This window comes from Artemia sp. Qi Xiang Cuo, chromosome 21 (genome assembly GCF_049724085.1).
Source record: "Artemia sp. Qi Xiang Cuo chromosome 21, ASM4972408v1, whole genome shotgun sequence".
In the NCBI taxonomy this organism is placed as follows: Eukaryota; Metazoa; Arthropoda; class Branchiopoda; order Anostraca; family Artemiidae; genus Artemia; species Artemia sp. Qi Xiang Cuo.
In genome coordinates, this window is record NC_142814.1 from 16,474,381 (window position 1) to 16,487,584 (window position 13,204).

Genomic DNA, 13,204 nt, shown 5'->3' on the forward strand with positions numbered 1-13,204 from the left:
CTTAGAACTCTTAGATTTCTGCTGTCGGTATACATTCAGGCAACTATAAACCCTGTGGATATATTTTGCTAGATCATAATCAGAGCCCGACTGAGAATTAAGGCATTGTCACTGATATTTTAACCAATAAAATTACATTATATCTTCCGGTGAACAGTCGAAAAGGCCATTAGTTGGCGTTATGACACTGAGGAAGCTACACGAATAATGGGATTTATTTTCCATTTTAAGTACTTCAAAACCCTTGCTTAGAAATGTCATACTCAAACATGGTGTTGACAAAGATTTCATTAATCTAATATCCGAACTTTGTTTAAATTTAACTGAGGGCAATGTTCAACTGCCAGAAGGTGTTAGACAGCAGAAAAAGCATCATCGTTTCACTCTGCGTGCCATGGATTTTAAAAACAGGGTAACACCATTTAATAGAACACGCCTCCCTCAAGCGAGCGTTATCTTTTTTACACATTTATTGCCAATAATTGGAGTGCTTATAGAAAGTATTCTCTAGCGAGAATAGCTAAACCCTATAGATTGACACCATGTAGACGTGTTTTTTCGCTCTTCGAACATTTTGAAGACAAACTAAGCAAATTAATTAATGATGAGAATATTGCTGCTGGGAAAAAACTGCTTTTACTTCAAGATGCATTGCGACGTATGGACAAACATAAACCATATTGTGAGAGACCCACCGCCGTTACTGTCACCGTCACAGATTCCTCTAAACAGGAAACATCTCAAGATTCTGTAGCACTGCAATCAAAGGAGAAGGAATTGAATTCAATTGTATTGAAATTTGAGAACCTATTGTCATTGACCTATTAAGAACAGATTAAAAGAGTCTTATCGTAACTCATATTGAAAACTATTGATGATAATCAAGTTAAAGTTGACGGCATAGGGAAATAAGTCATAATTCAAGGAAAAAGTTACAATCTAACTGATTTAATGTTTGATATAGTGACGAATCGTAAAGGAGTTTTTACATTTGACAATAATCTATACACATTTCTAAGTGTATCAAACTTCCCCAAAGGTCTTATTGGCAATAAGCAAATTCTAAAGAAACTAAGAGAATATAGTCCTCCAACAACGCCTACACCATTTAAAAAAGAACAAGATTCAATATTTGAAAATACTATCAGTAACAGCAGTAGCAGCACCACTGATTTTATAACACCTGTGATTACTATTAAAAAGTGAACACGAACTGATAGATCCTTCAGCACACGAATGGGAATTGAATATTACAATATGTGTTTGCGGTGAAAATGCAAGAAGCTTTGGAGGATTTCTACGAAAATATTAGTGAAGTAGGAAGTCCTAGTTCTCTCAAAACCCTTTCTCAGGTGGTATTCGACACCACTTTAAAAAAGGAAACATAGTGTAAGAAGAAATTTCCGAACAATGTACAGAATCGGAATAAAAGACTTTGCGGTTAGTAATATTGACAAACTAAAGCTTTCTCCCTTCTGTATATTATCCAAATGAATCTTTTAACCTTGGACGCAGTTTAGTGGTGTCAAAATGCAACCAGTACATATGTCATGGTGGCAGTCAGTGTGTTTAGCCGCTATGCCTATACCCTTCTATTATAATCAAACACAGTCGTTTAAGTTACTCGGGTCATTTAAAGTATTCTTGAACAGGATTGCTATAGTAAAATTCAATTAGATCGTGGCAGTGAATTTATTAATCCACATGTGCTAAATGTTCTATTGAAATATAATACATTGATTTATCATGGTCACGGCACAATAAAGGCTCCTTTGGCTGAACTATTAATTAAAACGATTCGTCTATTAATTTCAAGATATTGTGCACTGAAAAACACACCGGCTTTATTCAGTACTTAAATAAAATAATGCAGATAAATAATCGGACCCATCTTTCTCTGTCAAACTCACGTCCTTGGTAATTTCTCTACCGTGAAAGTGTATTAGATAATTTTATAAGGCAGTTCTCGTACGGTGGAAAAGAAAAAAAATGTGAAGCAGAAATTAAATGTTGGTGACACTGTTCGAATTAATAGAACCACCAATATTTTTTTGAAAAGGGGAATTATTCATGCAGCACCGAACTTTTTAAAGTGTCCAAAATCCTGGACACCGAGCCCACGACATATCGACTGCGAGACACCAAAGATGATGAGATTCTCGGCGGTTTTTATGAATATGAACTGCAAAAATTTTCAAACACTAGTGAAATTTATAAAATTGAAAAGATATTAAAGAGTCGTACTCGTAGGGGCAAGAGACAGCTGCTTGTTCGCTGGCAAGGAAACAACTCGGATTTTGGTTCTTGGGTCGGTGCTGAAAATATTAACATTGCCTAATGCTTTACATGCGACTTTCATCTACAACATTTCAGATCCTCTATACAATGACCTGAATAGAACATGTGATTTTTGGACGATACTCTCCCCAACCATCGAATTCGATGGAAAGTACCAAGTGACTCTTTTGGCCTGTATTATCAATAATACCTATAAAAGCCCAAGAGAGAATCGTAAATATGGAATTAAAGTACAACCTTATGACTGGTCCCCACAACACTCAGATAATCAAGAACAAATTCAAAAAATAAACTGGATGGATAGTCTATATATTGAATTATTCTCCAGGGACCTCGCCTGAATGAATGTTTTATGTTGTTCTATTAATAAAAGAATTTCCGCTCGTAAAAAAGGAGCTTTTCATTTCAACTATTCAAAGGAGGAGGGCAAGATCTACATTAGTTCACCTATTGTCAGCGAAAAGGTTATTCTCAATGATAATCTAAGGGATGTTCATGGCTTTAAGCTCAATATAATCACTAGTAGAAGTCCCAGAAACACCAATTTAGTTTTTGCTTACTACCCACCTACTTTCTCCAAGGACACCTGTATATTTCTCTACAATTCATTTCTGGAAACATCTCGAGTTGGTAATTAAAATGTTCCCCACCTACGAGTTCGTGACCGAAAAATCAATCAAGAGCATATTCACCACTACAATATAAAACATCTTCAATATATTCCCGTAAAAACTTCCTATTTGCAACTCTGTCAGTTAACACTAAGAACTGAATTGGGTGATCCCATAGCAATTTCAAAAGGTTTGGCTGTGATTACTTGCATTTTCGTCCCATCGTTCAACAACAAGATGTCTAATAGAAAAGTGGTATTCACTTGTCCTGATATTGACTGCTATGTTAATTCTCTTGGCCCAAGACAACAGGGCAATGGAATGGACTACTACAAGGGTCGCTCGTCAATGTCTGGCTATGGTCTTGGCAGTTGGTTTGCTAAGCTGTTTCGCTCTTCACTACCACTGGCTAGAAAATATATTGTACTGGCTGCGACAGATTTTGCATCCTCTACGATATACGATTGGGGTTCTGGCAAGGATTTAAAAAAAAGTGCTTCGGAAAATCTTAGGTCCAATGCATGAACCCTTGGCGAGAGATTAAAACAAAATGCCAAAGGTTTAAAAAGGTCGAGAAACAATGCATCACTCATCAGTCTCCACTCAGGTCGGAAACGAAAGACATCATCCCTCTTGTCAAAGAAAAGAAGGAAAAAGCCGACACGTGCTGTAAACAGAAGAAGAAGCCCCAGGAAGAGAATTGTTAGATCGAAACTAGATTTCTTCTTTAAGATGTCCTACCTGCCGCATAAGGATTCTCAACCTTCAATCACCGCCTCATTGAATCTATTCAATGCTGAAAATGTTGATGTGAGTGTCAAGCATGGATACTATGAACAATTTTATCCTCAACAACCCCTCTCTGATAATATCCACTTTCAAATTTATTCCAATGAAGACTACTTTATGGAAATGTCTTCAACATTTATAGATTTACAAATGAAAATCCGGAAATCCGATAATACAATGCCAATTCGGGCCGATGGAATATCCTATGAAAATTGCGTACTACACAATTTATTTCGTCAAATCAGTGTCTACATCATTGGCACACTGGTGAGCACTAGCAATAATATCTCATATTTTACTAGCTACACGCAATTCATACTGATGACACCCAAGTCATAAAAGAAATTGCGTGGCGCCTTTAATGGATTTGAAATTATTACTGATACTGATAGTACAGATGCACTTAAAAATGCTACAACTAGTGAATTACATCTAGTTGGAAAAATATATCATGAAATATTTAATATACCCCAATGGCTGCCGCCCAATGTTAAAGTGGATATTTAACTAACGCTTGCAACCTCCAATTTCATATTGAGAAAGGAACTTGCAGCCAATCCTGATATAAGTCTCCCTCACCTCGGCAATACTTCATGTACGCAAACACCAGGTCATGACTTCTGTTGCTTTGGCAAGGGAAACACTGAGAGCCAATAGAAATAATATTAAACTTTTTGTTCCTCATATAATCACCAATCAACGTCATATTTCAATGGGGACACGCACCTTCACTTACTAATCCTTTATCAATGGCGAAATTCCATCAAAACTCGCTTTGGCATTTTTAAAAAGCGCTAGTGCAATAGGATCGTGGACTGAATGCCCACATAAATTCGAGATGTTTGGACTTTCATCTCTTGTGTGCAAAGTAAACGGTATCCCACTCTACAATCTATCTTTTGATAAATCCTATAGAACATTGTATGAGTTGACCATGCAAACCCTAGATCATGATTCGCAACTATTTGAAAATGGTATAACCAAAGAAATGTTTGCTAAAACACATGGTATCATTGTTTTGGATTTGTCTGGCACACCAGATATGAGTATAGTACGTACGGGGAGTGTGCGTTTAGAGTGTACATTTGCCGACCCATTGGCTGAGAGTATTGCACTCATCTTATTAAATCAATATGAAACCTATTGGGAAATCACTCCCAAAGGCAGTGATCTACTAGACTTGGAGCCATGAACACCAATCACTTTCGACTATTAAAAAGGGCACTAGCCCTTTGAATTTCTAATCGAATGAGTCCTTTTTGAAGTTTCCGCGACAAAGCTTTCTATAAGAAACTTATTTGTCCCAAGGGCATAACTTACAACCCGTTCCCTGAGGGCTGTGGGGGGGGGGTTGTTTTGAAGTTTCTAATCACTTTTGACCCTTAAAAAGGGCACTAGAACTCTCGATTTCCAATCGAATGAGCCTCCTTTGAAGTTTATACGACAACCCCTTCCATATGAAATGCCTCTGGGGAAAAATAAATAATAAAACATTGAAGCAGTATGGCCTTTACTTTAGGCAACGCTATAGTGTTGCCTCTGATATAAATCTGAGGACTAAAGTTTTCTGATGACTCAGACTTCTTTTAATTATTAATCTGAGAGTGAAAATTTGGTCGATGAATTGTCTCTACTTCCTTCATCCACACTATATGTCTCTTAAAACCTTATCTAGAGCATATCTAAGTAAAAAAGCATCGTCTTACTAAGTAGTTTGTTTCTTAGAGAAACCAAGCTAATGCCTCTATAATTACCACAGTCACTCTTAGCATCTTTCTTATAGAAAGGTCTAATTAAAGTTTTCCTAAGAATTGTAGGTACTCCCGCTTATCCAAAAATCATATTCGTAATTTTCAGCAATTTATCTCTAACTTAAAAACCACCATATCTAAAAACTCATTTCCCATAGTTTCAACTCTTTGTGCATAATTGTTTTTTAATCCTTTTAGTAGTAATTAATCCTCACAAAATAAATATTCCTTCACTTCCAAAGTGTCAAAAACTTTTTTTCTTTTCTATATCATTTCTTGTAACTTTATCAAGGTATAGTGGATTTACAAAATACTTTGCCCGCCTCTCTTGAACTGTTTCCTTATAACTATTTGTGGTCCCGTTCCTATCTTTACCTGGAACAAGTCTGGATTGACAGTTCCCTCTTAATCATATAATCTATGCCTCAGTTTTTTCTTCAACAACAACCTACTCCTCTCTATTAAACTTATAGCGTTTTCTAATAATCTGAACTGTGTTTCAAACTTTGCTCGCTCCTCTAAATTATTCTATCCTTCTTCTACATTTTCATATTTTAAAATCTACAGTTTAGTATTCAACTATTCTTGAAATTTTTTTCTGAAATTCATATCCAGTAGTCTACCAACGTCGTAAATTTTCAGAAAACAATCACCCTTCCTAAATTTCAGCTTTAGACACTACTAGATGGTGATTTTTACTTTTAACAGGAATACCACCACTCCTGTATACCGTAGTACCTTGTGTCTATCCTACCAATCTTCAGTTTACAATAACATAATCAAAAAGGTTAGCTGTCCTCCATCGTGGAATATAATGTTAACTGATGGGCCACTTTATGTTCAAATACTGCATTGGTTATAATTAAATTGTTATACCTTGAATATTGTAACAGCCTCTACCTTTACTATTTTCTTTTCCTCTACCAAATATACTTAGGTTAGAACACCATATGTCCCTATTTCTACCGGCCTGGGTACTAAGATCCCCTAATAAAAATCCATATTTGTACCTAAGATCCTCTTTATTTGTTTCTTTAGCCGTAAGAAAAATTCATTTGAGGCACTACTCAAACTTGTCCTAACCTAACCAACTAGATTTTAATTCAAATTTGTAAGTTCTACAAGGGCATCTACTTCTATGAACGATAAACCTTCAATTTTGAGGCGTAGAACGAGCAACTAGTCTTCTATTATTAATATCTTCTCAACCCAAAAAAGACTACCTAATCAACTGTAATTTAATGGGATGCCTAAAAATTCTTCTGATCTGTATATATGGTGAAAAATAGGTCAGTGCTTCCCGTTACCTAATAATGTTCATTCAAATTTCATTATTAAATAATTTTCTCGACCGAATCTTGTGGGCAAGTTTAAAAGCTCAAGAGCACCTTCGTAGTTGGAGAGGCGGGTTTCTTTTATTGTCTAATAGCACATTTATAAATATCCTCTCGTTCTGCTTGCATGTATGCAGTGTTTTGGGCTTGGGGACCCCAAACGGGACAGCAATACTCGAGGCTTAACCTGATGTAAGTTGAATACTCCAATAGCTGTTGACGATCTGAGAAGTCCAATCTGTGCATACTCGTTAAGCTCAAGATTAAATAGTGATCTTTGAATGGAATATTGTCTACATGCACGCTGAACGAGCAATCAACTGTAAATCTTACACCTAGGATTGTTGCAGAGGAAACAATCGGAAACGGCACATCTGGGAATATAATGTCTTGTTTGATTGGATCGTAGAACTTTCAATTTCTGTGCATTCACTTGTAGGCCATTTTATTGAGGCTGGGTTATGAAGTCCATGATCAAAGTTGGATTAAACTGCTGCTTTGCTACCGTATTTGTACTCTGCACTCGGGAAGTAAAAATAAGTCGTCAATAAACTTCAAACACTTCAAATTCTGCTAGGATTAGGTAGATGACGGCAAGGAATAAAAGAACAGCTATTTTCGTTCCTTGGGGGTAGCCGCAAGTTAGCTCTGACCACTCAGAACAGGTATCTTCGTCAAGCAAAGGATATATTGATTGTCGCTTCTCCTGCAGAAATTCCGCCACTAATAGTAGTATTTGATTTTAGCTTCAATCTCTTTCGGATTCATTTGCGGTCAGGTGTGTGACAATGTGAATGTTTTTCTGTAGTCCACCGAAAGTAGATCGACAATGCTATTAGAAGTGTCAATCTAATTGACGACTCCCACTAGATATACTGCCTTGCTACTGCCTTTCATGCAACAATATTGGCCCGAATCTATCGAAAACCTAACTTGTTGTAATAGAGAGTGGTATATAAAACCCTCAGCTATCTTCGCTAAGTTGTTAGTCATCGATATGGGTCTCAGTCGATCACAGGACTCTTTCGGTATGATATGGGTATACTCAATTTTTCACCTCTTTGGGAATTATTCTTCTGAGAAGCACTGGTTTATTACTGATGCGGTTGGCTTGGCTAGGAAAGATTGTCCAACTTTCAGTAGTCTAACTCGGAGTTCACCTGGGTATGAGGCACAGTTCATCTGGGTATGAGTTACTTAGCCGTCATTGCGTAGAAAACCGCCATTCATGACACTTCTTCGATTTCGTCCATGCTGTAGTTTTCAATAATGTCACACATTTGTTCTTCACTTATGGTTGGGTAAGTAGTACAAACCTGAGTCAAAATCGGTTAACTTCCGAGGCCTTGACTAAACTACTATTTTGAGTGCTGATTCGTACCTCAGTTCCTTTCTTTTCTTTTTCACTAAGCCATTTTACTGCGTCGTGCCACTCACGTGACTGAATTTAGGAGTGAGGTTTACTTTTTCCCGTACGGATCTTTTTCGAGAGAAGTATAGAGGGCTGAGATGACTTTATTCCTCATCTTGTTCACATTAACTGTGTCTCCTTGTGTATGGTTTACGTAATTCTTAGGTAATGGTTTTTATCTTGGTGTAAAAACAAGATTCGCTAACATGAGGTCTAATATGCTTCCACTTTCATGAGTGGGAACATTGAATACTTGTTTCAGATCTAAAACAGCTGAAATCCACTGTTTATTGGTCAAGATAAAATTTCCAGCTATAATGATAGCTGGATTACTGAATTGGTTCTAAAAATCTTCAACTTGATGCTGTAGGGACGAAATTAAATTATGTCTGTTACGATTACTTTCAAAATAGTATACTGCTGCTAGAATGATGCAAGCGTAAGTTCTTGATAGCCCTCTCGGTTTTCACCACAGCCAGATTGTTTCATGACACAAATCTGAGGGATTATTAAGTTGTCTGCATGGTAAATCTGTCCCAACTCCATCTTCACATTGTGTATCTTCCCGTTTACACCTGATATCGAAGAAGTTCAGATAGTCTTTATTAGCGCTTGTTTCCATTGTAATATCCTGGCAATGAGTAATTATTGTTACTGATGGCGAGTTGATGCGCAAGACAATATCTAGCTCGTCCATTTATTCGTCAGTGATCTGGAGCTGCATAGAATCATACTTGGTAAATGCTTTTTGGTAGTTAGAGTGACAAGTTTTAGCACAGGAGGGAGGCTATCTGATCTGTTCAAAGGTTCGTCACAGTAATAAGGCTTTAATATTGATATAGGCTGCGAGGGGTGTACAGTAATTATGGGTTTCACGTATTACTCATTCCTTCACTTTTTCGTTCTGCTATCATTGTGAACTATTTCAAGATAAGAACATCTAAAAAAATCAGATTATATTTTCAAAATCTTGAAGATCCGAGCTAGTTTGTTGGATTGAATTAATTGTGTTGTTACGAAGTGAAATCTTGAAACTAGCTGTTTAACTTAGTTGGATTGTTGGATATTGTTATTATTAGCATAGAGATGGAATGTTAGAGTACGGTGGAAAATTAAGTAGGTTCCACTTGACCACGTAGCCAAAATTGCCAACGCATACTGTCGGCCTGCTCCACTAAAGATATGTCTTTTTGTTTCGTTATTATCGTTTGTTCGAGGAAAATTTTGCAGAGGAGTTGAGCTGTCTTAAATCGCAGCCAGTTCTTGAAATTGAAGGTGATGCGTCACAAGCTTTCGATATGATGAGTTTTATTGTCCAACCAATTGATGATAAAACATGCCCAGTTAGAACATTGAAGCAGAGAAAGAAAAACCCCGCAAACCATGGATACATGAAGATATTTCAAAGGAGATTCAGAATCGGAATTCTTTGTATGAACTGTATTTGAATTCAAAAAAATAATGAGCATTTTTAGTTATTCAGACTAGCAAGAAATAAAGTCAATTATCTGAGAAGGAAAGCTAAAAAACTATATTATGAGCAACAATTATTTAAAATTAAGGTAATGTTAAAGAGATATGGAGATTTAATAATGACATTATGGGAATTAAGAAAGATTCTAAGATAAATGCACTTGAAATGTATGGTTTGGAAAATAGAGACAAACATGTAACTTCAGATCAGTTTGGCAAGTATTTTTCAAAGGTTGGGGAAACTATAAAGCAAGTAGGTAGAGAAAATAAAGATCAGTCCCAGAAGGAGGAATTAAAAAGATTATCAATCCAATTAAATCTAACTCAGCTGGCACTGACGGTTTGAATCTTCGTGCATTCAGAGCAGTTATGACTTACCTTCTACCCTGTTTTCTAATTGGACTGATAGATGGTTGTATCCTGATTGTTCCTCAAATAACACTTATATCTTGCATGTAAATTATTCAAATTCACCTGTTATACCTTCCCGTCTTACCCCCCCCCCCCGTTCTCCCAATTTAAGAGCTAGGATGCTTACTATCCTCAAAGAACTTAATAATGAGTCACTATTGCCCCTCCTGTTACTGAAGAAGATCTCATCTTCCCAATGCCTCTGTCATGAAGATACGCCCTCTGAAAGCCTCCAGTCAGACTGAAGGCAGCACTACTCTTTTTGTTGACCCTTCTTCTATTCTTTGTATCACCACTAGTAATTTGTACCCCTGTTCACAAGAGGCATCAGTCCAAACCGAACCTTTCTCCAGTCTTCGAAGTGATGAATAAACGTATCAGAATCCTCTTGTTAGAGATTCTGGTTCTCAAACAGAAATTTGCTTTATGAAACCTCACTGCCTCAAACCAGAGTTTGCATTGTTGGAACTAGAAAACAAGCTAGAAGGCTCTTAAACAAATTTCAAGAATTATTTCTCACCCCCTGTCTACAATACAATGTAATGATATGCCTCCCCAACTTGATATCCTTAACCCCCCCCTTCTTTCTATTCAACAAGATGAAGACAAACCCAAAAAATAATTACACCAATCAGGTAGAGGTCAAAAAGGTTAAAGTCAATTTTCTTGATTTTTAAACCAATATATTTTCTTTGTTATTCAAGAACCAAAAGACGGTAGTTTGCTATATAGAAGTTTTGGACAAGGCGGTTCTAATAGTGTACTTCTTGTTTTGATCTGAATCTTTTTTCAGGAGTTATGGGTTAATTTAGTATTTACTATGGGGCGCGATCGTCTCTTACTAGGTTGCTAGCTACCGCTTCAACCCTGATTGCTAGCTACTGCTGCAACCCGGATATTGACAACCCAGATTATGTAAACCCTGACTACAAATAGGAAAAAGCCTACGGCTTTTTCTTCTTTGGAGTAGTAAGAGAAGACTCTCAAGGAATCAGGCAGCTAACTAAGTTGAATGCATGCAACAGCTTGTTCTTCTAATAATCGTCTCTTAATATAAAAACAACAGAAAATCAAGTAGCAAAATCAGAAAGAAATAGTACTTAACCACAGAGAAGAAACTTTTCAATTTTTTTTTTTTTTTATAATATTTATATTAGACAATCCAGTTAGTACAGGCTAGAGCTCTTTCTATATTATAACATATTTATAATGTTTCCTTAAAACACTTCATTCAATATGGACTGAACTAAAGATCGTTCTTTAATGTAATTAATGTTCAATTTTTAAATTCAAACTCGAAAAATTCCTGGAAACTTTAAAATCAGTTTTGGTTATGTTAGGTTCTGGCAATTCGACGCGTGATTTTATATGCAGTGTAGACCAAATACAACTGGATCTATCAATTTATACCAGCAAAACATGCTTTAAGTCTGATGAAGATTTAACTGATGAGTCAAAAGCAAGGCTGCAAGTCGACAATTTTGTTTTGGCCTTATTATAATTTGTATGATGAAATAATATTATGCATATGGTTCTTAAATCATACTTGTTTATAGTCCCATATGGTCTAGCGGATAGGATAGTTAACTTTTACTTAGCAGGCCCGGGTTCGATTCCCGGTGTGAAAATTTTTAACTCTATAATCTTCGAACATTCGAACCTTTTATAATTTATAATGAACCACTTCGATCCTTTATGTAAACTGCAACCCGGAAAAACCCTGATTACAAACAGGAAAAAGCCTACAGCTTTTGCTTCTTTGGAGTAGCAAGAGACGAGTCTCAAAGAATCAGGCACTTAACTAAGTCCAATGCAAGCAATGTTTTGTTCTTCTAATGATCGTCTTTTAATAATTACCACGAACTGTTTGATTAGCATTGGCTAGAGTTCATTCTTTATTATAAACCCGGACAACTAGGATAACGTCAGTTACAACTTGGGTTTCGTTTTATGCTATCATAACAAACAGGAAAAAGACTACGGATGTTTCTTCTTTGAAATAGTAAGAGACGAACCTCAAGCAATCAAGTAGCTAACTAAGTCCAATGTATGCAGTGGTAAGTTATCCCAATATCGTCTTTTAATGTAAAATATCCAATAATTGTCTTTTAATGTAATTCGTTTTCGCCATAATTGAAAAACATTGCTTTTCCATCGATGTTGATAGGTATGCTTGTATATATATTTTTATTGCTGCTACATAAACTGCAATTGCTCCTTTTCTCAATTGCTATTTCTTAACATTGGACGTGATCGTCTCTTACTAGGGTGCTAGCTACCACTACAACCCGGTCGTTCTTCATTATAAATATAAATATGAAAATTCTATTTTTTATAGTTTCGGATACTATTGAGACGGGTCGCTCTTAATATATGGTTCATTACCACGAACTGTTTGATACTATACAGTTCGTTACTATAAACTGTTTGATTGGTATCAAAATTCCGTTTTTTATAGTTTCAGTTACTATTGAGACGAGTTGCTCTTACCATAAAGTTCGTTACCACGGACTTTTTAATTTTTTCAATAATCAAATACCTTTGAAAATACTGAAGTATGAAAAGAAAAGAAAAATGCAGTTTTTATAAAGAGTGATTCTTTTTTTTATTAAAAAAACACTAGAACTCTTAATTTCCGTTTAAATGAGCCCTCGCGTGACATTCTAGGACCACTGGGTCGATACGATCACCCCTATTAAAAAAAAGGGCAAATAAAAACGCATCCGTGATCCTTCTTCTGGCAAAAATACTAAATTCCACATTTTCGTAGATATGAGCTTGAAACATTTAAAATAAGGTTCTCCGATACGCTGAAACAGAGAATGTGATTTTCATTAAGATTCTTTGATTTTTGAGGGGTGTTTTCTGTTTTTTTCGAAAATGGGGCAATTTTTCCCAGGCTCTTAACTTTTGATGGGTAAAAGTAAACTTGATGAAACTTATATATTTGAAATCAATATAAAATACAATTCTTTCGATGTATCTATTGATATTAAGATTTAGTTTTTTAGAGTTTCGGTTGCTATTGTGACGAGTCGCTCCTGCTATACAGTTCGTAACCACGAACTGTTTGATTAACGGAAAATCCTTTAAAATTATCCATTGAACAGATCTTTAGCTACCGCT